Raw genomic sequence first — 11,020 nt, 5'->3', positions numbered from 1 at the left:
TGGCTATAACCTGTGGAATATGTAAGGATAGAGAAATTCGAAGATTTTCCTACCTTAGATTGACTCCTAGTCTGTGATCTGGGATTCCGGGTAAGGGATCTCGGTTACAAAAAGAGAAGGTATTAGGCACCCTCTCTGCCCGTACGAATGTACGGTCTCTACTTGGTGTGGTATGAAAATCCCAAGGGATGAATGATGTAATCAAAATAGGACTAGGCACACACGGATTTCTGATGTGGCAAGATCCGAGATTTCGGCAAGCTACAGAGCATACGTTTAGGGGTGTGTCTAGAAGGCAGATGTGATGATGCTTATGCAAAAGTAAAGAAAAGTGGACTAGATCACTAGAAATTTTTGATGTAATAGGATCCGATGTATGGCAAGTCATAGAACATACATTCACAAATGATCTAGAGAAGCAAGGGGGTTGAGAAGGGAAGAGATGTTGTGATGAATGCTTGTATGTAAACAAAATGAAAAGATCTTTGGCTTAATCTCGAGTTGGCTAGGACATGGACTACACCATGATCAATTCGGGCTAGACTTGTGAGGTGGAGATGGTTGGGAGGAGGCTAAGAGGTAATTGAACAATCAAATCTTGGAGGCTTGGGAGCTCCTTCTCACCCTCACTCTCTCCCTCTCTCTCACTTGGATTTTAGAGATGAGATGTTGTTGTATGAATTGTTTTATGTAATGTGAAGAGGAGAGGGCTATTTATAGCCTTTTAGGATGGCATTGTGGTAATTATTGAGTTTGTAAGGGGTTAAAGCTGACATGGCAGCTTGGAATTGGTTTGAGGAGAGAGGGATGCCATGTTGCATGCTCTCATAGGCTCTTGGAGGTAGGTAAAATGGTAAATAAGGTGAGCTAGGGGACGGGAGGGGGAAGGGGGGGGGAGGGTAAATCCATATGAAAGTTGACTTTGGGACGAGAGACAGCTGTTGCCCTAAAGGGGACACCTGTCCGTTCTGGGGCGGCAGTTAGATTACCGCCGATGGTAGTCCGACTATTGCTCGCTGTAGTCCAATTACCGCCCGAGATAGGTTTGGTCTGGGCTTTTGTCGGTGGGCTTCCTTTGGTGCTCTGGCTCGTCCAAAAGTCTTCTTTCGGGCTTTTGGGCTCAAATGGTCGGGTGTGTTTTTAGGGTTTGTACAAATTCGCATGTACGCTTTGTCTTGGGTGATGGTTTAGGGTTCAGATTAGGGTTTAAGCTAGGGTTCTTGGATTTAGGTTGAGGTTCGGGTTAGGGTTAGGTCGGGTCTTGGGTTTAGGCTGAGGTTCAGGTTAGGGTTTGGTTTAGGATATGATCATGACTTCTAGATTGTCCTGGTTCTCTTAAGATGCTAGCCTGGGTGGGGTGTTTACATATACCCCTCTTTGGCCAAGGTTGCGAGCAACCGAGTGCCAAAGCGAGTGGACACCCCACCCTTCTAGTTAGAAAAAGGTAGTGGTTAGAATCTATTACTTGCCATTGTATCATTGTCAGTTGACTGTTTGAAAAAGAGATGACTCGTACATATCATGAGGGTTGATGAAAACATTGTGATTGTCCCTGCGTGTTTTGCGACATTACGGGCCATGAATCACAACCCTTTCATGTCAGATTGTTAATAGCATTGGAGGGTAAGTCTAAAGAGTAGTGCCTCTGCATGTCGATGCGGCTTTACGAGGATTCTCGTACTATTTGGATCTTTCGTTTCGTTTACTACGTAATCACCTTAGGAGTATTCATTCTGTTTGATCCTCAAAGTAGTTAGCTACCCTGCGCGTCGATGTAGCCTTATGGGGAACTCACTAAGCCGACTTGGACTCGATCAAACTTTTTGAATATCCCGAACTAGGTATATGCGGGTAATTTTTTGCCATGCAGTTTGTTGATTCTGATACTTTGGTTACAATGGATTGTTATCACCTTGAGTTTGATTATTCTTTCCAGAGATAAATCAAATCATTTTCACTTGCATTCGTCTTGTACGACTATCCAGATATGGAGATCAGGTCAATCGTACATACAACCAAAGCAGCGGCGCACCGCTCGGCTCTCCAATGGACCGCGGCACGCCGCCGGTGCTCCAAGTTTTGGTGGACCCTCGCTGCATTTTTCTACAGTTTTTGACCGATTTCAAAAAGTCATATCTCCCTCAATATAACTCTGATTTAGGTGATTCAAAATCCAGATTGAAGCTTGATAAGTCTAGTTTCATATAAAAATAAGGAAAAATAATAATAATAATTTTAATATAGATAAATCTAGGTTGATGTGACAACTATCCAAAAATCATTAGTTTGGACAGCTGCTACTTCTAAAATTTTTAGAATTTTTTTAGAACACAAAATTTAATGAAATTTGGTAGAGATAAATTAGACTTGATGATGAACTACTAAAAAAATAATTAAAATAATATACTAAATAAAGTGCTAAAAAGGGACATAGAACTACCCTAAGACCCTATTTCGTCATAATTAGGGCAGAATTTGGTTAAGTATTGAGCTAAATAGTTGATGGATTTAACTTGAACTACTACTTGTACAAATGAAAAGACCCAAAACTATCAAAATCACTGACTCAACACTACTTAAAAACCTAGGAGAAATCCCAAAAGCCAGTTGCTCTTGGGAGAACATTGAAACTCCATATCGGACCTGGGCCGCACATCAAAAGTCCGATTACCGCAAAACTATAAGGTTATGACCGCCTTATTGGGCTTGGCAAGCATCATGGGAATCAAGCCCAAATAGTATCCAAAAATGCACAACTTGAACCTTTAGCGAAGTGTGTGAGAAACGCGAATATCTTTAGAAAATGAACGCAAACTTAAGTAAATTGGACCATTCGCTTGCGGGTGAAATCGAAGACTTCAGACCATCAGATTCTGACCAAACATCACCCATGGATCAGGGAAAATTTTCTACTCTTATCCGTATACTTGTGGCCCTGATCGAGTGACAACGACCGTTGATCTGATACGGGTCCTCCACAGTCGATCCATTAATCTGATCATACTAAAATCATAACCTGGCCTAGATCCATTGTCAGGGAACTTACTCCATAAAATAGATAGGTAATGGACCTCTAGATGAGCCTCATTCGTCAGAAACAGTCGCCATTTGGCTATAACCCAAGTATATCATGGCCCTGGGGCCATTGACATTGCTTCTGGGCCTATATAAGGACCTTATACCCACCTCTCTCTCTCTCTCCCATATAAATTTTCTCTAACCCTAGGAGAGAGAAGAGAGAAAAGGAGAGAAAAGAGTGAGGAGAAGAGAGTGAGATAGGGAGATCGTTGCTGGGATTCATCCTACGACTCCATATGCCGTTTCGCCTCCCCACCATCGCCACACGAGCCATTCCAACTTTGATTTGAGTAAGAAATTCAAACCCTAATCTTATTTTAGGAATCTTAATAGAGGAATCGACGAAATAGCTAACCTATTTCATGATTCAGGTAACCATTGTTCTGTAAATGAGAGCGTAGGATACGAATCAAGTTCGTACGAGCAATCCGACGCAAGGTGCGGAGTATAAACATTTAAGTTATGGTTTTTAAGGCTTTCAATGTTAGTAATGATTTATGTCTAACTTGATTACTACCATATGATGTTAGTTATGACATTTTCGATAAATTATATGTGTGTGAACTATGTTGAATATAGATGCATTCCATGTGTTTGTTGAAATGCTTGAATGAACATGAAATCCTGATTTGTGCTTGATATGATTTCTAATGTGAGATCTATATATGTTACATGCTTTATGACTGATGTTGTGTTATGAATTGCTATGTCACATGTTGTAACTAATTTAGTCTATGTATTTACTGAGGTGTAGTCTAAGTGTCTGATAAAATGTCTGAATGAGAATCTGTCTATGGATTATATTTATTAAGTGTATAAGATTCTTGATTTCCTTAATTATATGAATAGCTCTTTCATGGAATCATATTACCACTATGCGATTTATGGATGAAATACATATGTATCACAACATGTTCAGTGTATTTGATAAAATGCTCAAACGAGAATTATGTTTGAATTGTTTGTTAAATGCTGTTATGATTAACATATGTGACTAGTTATTATATTTGAGTATGATTGGGACTATGCCGTAGTTCAGGCAATCGGTAACAATCCATGTACAGGTGGCTGAATTAGTCTCGCCACATTGGGTAATTCGATGAATCTGGGTCGCACGACGATTGTCGATAGTGGTTAGGCCACACGGGGTGCTTATGCATTTTATGTCGATTACATTAGCGTGTGCCTGTACTAATCAAACTTCCCTAAGAAATCGATTGGGCTATTGAATGTTCACCATGTATGGACGTCACTGCTTGAATTAAGGTACCACTTACCAATGTAAAGACCCATTTTAACCATGGTACCTCGATCCGCCAATACTCATAAGCCGGGTATGGTGGTATGGGACATCGTGGTCGAGTTGTCAGCCTACACTGGGGTGACGAGCCTCCCCATAGTGACCAGTGAGCAACTCAAACTTGTGAGCCGAATACGGTGGTATGGGACACTGTATTCGAGTTGTCGGCCTACACCAGCATAGCCTGGTTGCAGTCCCATCATGGGTTGGGGTGAGCCGTCTAATCCAAACTCCCTTCGAAAATAGCGCTCCAGTTGGTAAGGCGTTAGTGGAGTGACCTCGAGTATAAACTCATGAACTTACCTATCCACTGCTTTTAATTGTAAGTGATGACCCCACAACTTGCCTATCGTATACGATTAACTAGGATTGACAACCCTAGATGAATCATTTGTTTGGGTAAATGATATAAAGGGAGGTACCTTAGCTTCCCGAATCTGCTATATGAATAAACCTAATAAATTACTTGACTAACACAACCATGCACTGCATTTCATGTGCTTTGGTGAGGAACCGCACGTTTAGGGAGTTTGTCATGCGCGATCGTGAGATAAAGTCGTTAAGGAAGTGCAGGCGAGGGCATGTATCATTATAGCAAACCATTTCTGCATTAATAAGAGTACTTAGGAAATGATTGATGTATTGCTTTATCATTACTGCTTGACTAAATTGATAACATGTTAACCTTTGCTTTATAGTTCCACTGAATTAGCTACTCATTCCCACCTGGGATGGTGTTTTAAAACACCACCTATACTCTGGTTTAGATGCAGGTGACGATGAAGTCTATTCGACGGGGTTAGACTTTGTAGACCTGGAGGAAGAATTCTCCTATGTTCAGCTCTCATACAGGTTTATGTGGACCCCGTACTGATTCGACGGGATTACAGGGACTTATGGATTAGTTGGACATTTACACTTTGATATTTTGTAAAATTTGGAACCATACATGTTTATATTCAGCCTGGTAACATACTCATACTCTAGAGGTTGTGAAACACTTTAATCTAGAGTATCATATGCTATTTTAGTATAATCTCACTCTTGTTTAATGCATTGATATGGACGACATCTAACCATCATTATCCATGTTGCATAAGTGATGCTTTGGATCTCAGGAGTAGAGTTTTGCTCGACCCCCGAAATTCAGAGCGTTACAAGATTGTATCAGAGCATGATTTGGATTAAATTGGACCTGGGTTATAGGTAACACGACGCACTCTAACGCACTCTGACTTAGGAAGGGGGCGATGGAATCTAGAAACCACATTAGAATCCCAAACCTCACCAATGGGTGAGATGACAGTTGAAATGTAACCCATATGCATCTGAGATCATGTGAAATGATTTTAATTCCTTTCTAGACCATTAATCGATGGGTTTAAGCTATTAGTCGGTGAATCCCAAACTTGAAACATGCCAAAAGGCGTAAATATGTATGAAATGGACCGAGGAAATACATCACACGGATGTAAGGACCCAAAACCCTATTTTTAGTGGGACCTAGGGAGTCCTCCGCATGTTTTCAGAGTCCCAGGAGGGAGAGTCCACCACCCCCAGGTGGTGGCACCGCCACCTCTAGCAGGCCGCGACGGGCCCGCAGGTCCGGCGGCCCACTGCCCTCCACAAGCACGTGTGGGGCCAATTTTCGTATGGGACCACCTTATTTGATCTCTCCTTGCTCCCCTTTGTTCATTTCACCCCTCTCCTAGCCCTTTAAACCCCTCCAAGATCCCATTTTCTCTTCCAAATCTCCCTTTTATATACCCCAAGCTTCATCTTCTTCCATATCTTCCATCCCTCCACCATTTCCCTCAAACCCATCTCATATAACTCCCCATCTTCCCTATTCCTACCTATTTGAGTACAAAGCCTACATCTTTATGTCTCATAACTCTCAAACTTCCTAAGTCCACCCCATTCTCCAAGCCTTTCCACTTCTATGGCTCTTTTTGAGCTTGTCACCGCCGTGTTCTCGATCTCTACGCTCCTTTCTCTCATGGGAAAGAAGAGAGTGGCCACGGATGAGGCTGGGCCTAGCCGTCCAAGCTGTTTGAGGAAGAAGGTGAACGCTGAGATGATTGCAAGCACCATGCGAGGGTCGAAACGGGATCTCAACCCTCGAATTCCGTTAGAAAGGTATCTACCGACGAGTGAGACCAAACACTGTAGTTTAGTCCATGAACAATGACCATCAAAGGTTGGGACATTTAGAGTTTTGGGACCTAAAGTAGGTACTCCTAGATTTTGAAAGATCTGATAGTATAGGAAATCCAATAAATTAATAATGTGAACCCTAGGACCTCCTTAGTTGGTATGGGCATATGTGAAGTGCTCGAGCACAGCTAAATTCAAGTTCGGGCAACTCAATTCCAATCAGACAACTTTTAACCCTAAGCGATAAAATAATTTCTTGTACTAGAAATGGTATGAAATCACCTAGCGTATGAGTGTAGACTTTGGATTACAACTATTGGATTACCACTACTCCCAAGTTAGGACTAGGCTACTGGTTATACTAAGGAATGTAAAAGACTGATTATGCTAAGATAATTGGAAGACAGACTTAGTTAGTTAGCTTGATTAGGTTGGAGTGAGACGTCATTCCTTCGTTGGATCCCCTTGATACTTATAGACTTCTTTAATAACTCTTAGGAAGGTTTTTTTATCAGAAACTATTCACGCTCAGAGAAAACTTATATATCCCTCGGATTGAATGTGAAGTCAAATCAACACACCCTTTAGAATTGCCTTTCCAAGGACTTATTGTAATTGGGAACACGGAGTAGAGAAACTATATACAAGCGAAGTATTCGCAATTTGAATCGAATTCTCAATCCTAGTAGTTACCAATGAACTCAATGCTCTGATTAAGCAGAAGATCAGGATCAAATAAGATTAAGAACTGATATGACAAAATTTTCTGTCCTAGCTAAGCAGAAGATCTATGTATCTGGCTCAGACCCACTACACAACTTTCCTTCCGTGTTGGCCCGACCACTTACAACCAAAAGTTTATTACTCCGTCTTTGAGAAGTGTTAAGAACATATAGCTAATAGGGATTTTTTTTTATAAGCCCAAGAAATTTCTCAAATGGGCAACAGATAGTTAGGAATTAGGTCCCGAATCATAGACCATTCTAGCATACATATTGTGCATATGAGCTTCAAAAGATAGTCTGCCCATTAACCTATTTTGTCCAAATTTCATATGTACTAATAATATATAGATTATCTTACAGTATTAAACTAGACATGATTAAAGATTATTTTACAGTATGCCGGGTGCACTGGTCAACATGCCCTTAAGCTTAGTGAAAGCTTCCTGACATGGCTCAATCCACTCGTATGGTGCATCCTTTTGAAGTAGATTATATAAAGGACGAGAGATGAGACTAAAGTCCTTTATGAATCTTCTATAAAACCCAGCGTGTCCTAAGAAGGATCACACGTCCCGTATGTTCTTAGGTGGAGGTAGGTTGGAGATAAGATCGATTTTTTCCTTATCCACCTCGATTCCTTTGGATGAGATAATATGTCTAAGGACAATTCTCTTATGAACCATGAAATGATACTTCTCCCAATTAAGTACCAAGTTCTTTTCTTCACATCTCTTCAACACACATTTAACACTTTCTAAGCACTCGCTGAAAGATGGACCGAAATAGAGAAATCGTCCATGAAGACCTCTAAATATTGCCCCACCATGTCAAAAAAGATACTCGTCATACATCGCTGAAAGGTGGCAGGGTCATTACATAGTCTGAATGGCATCCTTCGGTAAGTAAAGGTGTCATAGGGACATGTATATGTGGTCTTTTCCTGATCTTCAGGTGTTATCTCTATCTGATTAAAGCCCGAATACCATTCAAGGAAACAGTATTAGGAATGACTAGCTAATCTTTCCAAGATCTGATCAATAAAGAGTAAAGGAAAGTGGTCCTTCCTCGTGATGGTGTTCAACTTCCTGTAGTAAATGCACATTCTCCAACCAGTAGTAACTCTAGTTGGCACGAGTTCATTATTGACATTGGCTACAATGGTGATCCCGGACTTCTTAGGAACCACCTGAGTTAGACTTACCCATTGACTATCGGATATAGGGTATATGATACCCACATCCAATAGTTTAAGAACCTCGGCCTTAACCACTTCTTTCATGTTTGGATTTAGTCTACATTGTGATTGTCGAGCGGTCTTCACATTATCCTCAAGATAAATGCAGTGAGTATAAATCGAAGGGTTAATTCCCTTGAGGTCCGCAATCGTCCATCTAAGGGCTCCCTTATGCTCAATGAGAGTAGATATGGGCATACTCTCTTGTTCTTTCTCAAGGTGGGCAGAAATCATCACTGGGTATGTCTCATCTTGACCTAAATATGCATATTTTAAATCAGAGGACAAAGGTTTTAGGTCAAGCTTCGGTGGCTTAAGGTTAGACGGTAGAGGAACTTCATCAGTTTGGGGTAACTCTTCAAATTGTGGCCTCTACCGGTTAACTTCAAGTACTGGCGCAGCTCAAGCATAACACACATCTCCCTAATCATGTCGTCATCAAAATCATGGGAGTGGGTCAGGCACGTCTCTAGAGGGTCAAAGGATAAGGTAAAGGGTGTCCTATCTTCTACGAAAGTAACAATCTTGTTAATGTCATGGAAATCGTCATCATCCTCTACCCGTTTGCTTGTGTCGAAAAAGATATTCATTTCTAATATCATATTCCTGAAAGACATACTCATGACATCATTCCTGCATTTGATAATTGTGTTTGAGGTGGCAAGGAATGGGCAACCAAGAATGATGGGAATCTGAGTACTTATATTACCGATGGGTTCAGTATCTAGGATGATAAAAGCTACAGGGTAGTAAAATCTATCAACCTGAACCAACACATCCTTAATTATCCCTCTTGGTATACCAACAGAGCGATCAGCAAGTTGTAGTGTGGTTAGAGTGTGTTTTAATTCACCCAAACCTAACTGTTTGTATACCAAGTAGGGAATCAGATTGGTGCTCACGCCTAAGTCAAGAAGTCCGTGCTCAATTCGATAGTCCCCGATTACACATGATATGGTTGGGCTACCAGGATCTTTGAATTTCTGCGCCACATCTTGCTTTAGGATGGCACTCACTTTCTCAGTCAAGAAGATTTTCTTTTGAATATTCTACCGTCTTTTTGTCGTACATAAGTCTTTCAGGAATTTGGCATACGAAGATATTTGTTTCACGGCATCAAGTAGAGGAATGTTGACATTTACTTATTTCAACACCTTTAGAATATCATGAGAGTTAGAGAGAGATTTTGGTGCAACCAACCGTTGTGAAAATGGAGTAATCGGCTTCCCTTAAGGTTCCAATTCTAACTCTGGTGGGGCATGGTTAGATCCATCTTCTTCCTTAGGCTTTTCAGCCCTAACCGGAATAGTTTTGTCAATGATCTTCCCACTCCTAAGAGTGGTGATTGATTTAGCTTGCTCCATCTGATTTGAAGAGCTTAGGTCGCTAACTTCATATTACGATTTAGGATTGGGAAGAGGTTAAGCTGGAAAGCTCCCCTTATTCCCAATCATATTTTCAGCCCTAAGTCCTTGTATCGCTTTTGTAAGGTCTTGAAAGGCTTGTAGCATACCCTGATTGAAAAGCTCTTACTTTTGAAAGTGTTTTAAAACCTAATCCTCTTGAGGTTTCTCTTGAGTTAGAATTTGATTTAGGAAACCTTAAGGTGTAGCAGTTTATCCATTCCTCCAACTGAAGTTTAGATGATTTCTCCAACTAGGATTGTATGTGTTAGAGGTGGGCCCACTGAAAGGTCTTTCGTAATTGCTTACAGCATTTGATTGCTTATTCAATACCTCTTAAAAGGCAGATATAGTTTAGCAATTTTCAATAGTGTGAATGTTGCAACCACAAATACTATAAAGAATTTCCTTAGCCTTATCCTTCTTTAATTCCATGGCCTCGAGTTTTCTGGTAAGATTAGCCACTTTAGCATTGATATCATCATCCTCTTTCTGGAGATACATTCCACCCCTTTCCTTGGAATGAGTCGGCTTAGACGTAGTACTCGGTCTTGGGGAGATGTCCCATGATTGTGTGTTCTCAGCAAGCTTATCAAAGTAGTCCCACACCTCATCGACACTTTTATTCATAAACTCCCCATTACACATCATCTCGACTAATTGGTGCATGGGAGATGTCAGTCCATCATAAAAAAGTTTGTGATGCGCCATGTTTCAAAACCATGTTATGGGCATGAATTGACAAGATCCTTGAACTGCTCCCAACATTGGAAAAATGTTTCATCTTCCCTTTGGGCGAAGTTCATGATCGACTTTCTAAGGGTGTTCTTCTTATGGTATGGTAAAAATATCTTGATGAACTCCCTTTTCATGTCATTCCATCTGCCAATAGATCAAGGTCGTAGTGAATGTAACCACGTCTTAACTTTTTCTTTCAAAGAAATTGGAAAGAGTTTCAACCTAACCATGTCAACAGACACATTAGGAAAGTATAAAGTAGTTATGATCTCATCAAACTCTTTCAGATGTAAATACGGATTTTCTGACTTAAGCCCATGAAATTTAGGAAGGAGTTGGATCACCCCTAGCTTGATATCCATGTGTCCTGCATTCTCAGGAAAAA

General features: G+C 40.8%; 1 non-coding gene across 1 annotated transcript; it reads left to right on the top strand.

Moving 5' to 3' along the window:
• The first annotated feature begins 10,614 nt into the window (after nucleotides 1-10,614).
• Nucleotides 10,615-10,721, top strand: LOC131238427 (small nucleolar RNA R71). Its single transcript, XR_009167837.1, has one exon. It is a non-coding gene; the product is annotated as a small nucleolar RNA R71 (small nucleolar RNA).
• The last annotated feature ends 299 nt before the right edge of the window (nucleotides 10,722-11,020 follow it).

This window comes from Magnolia sinica, chromosome 2 (assembly GCF_029962835.1).
Source record: "Magnolia sinica isolate HGM2019 chromosome 2, MsV1, whole genome shotgun sequence".
In the NCBI taxonomy this organism is placed as follows: Eukaryota; Viridiplantae; Streptophyta; class Magnoliopsida; order Magnoliales; family Magnoliaceae; genus Magnolia; species Magnolia sinica.
The sequence above is the reverse complement of the archived record's forward strand: the minus strand, read 5'-3'. Positions and strand labels throughout refer to the sequence as shown.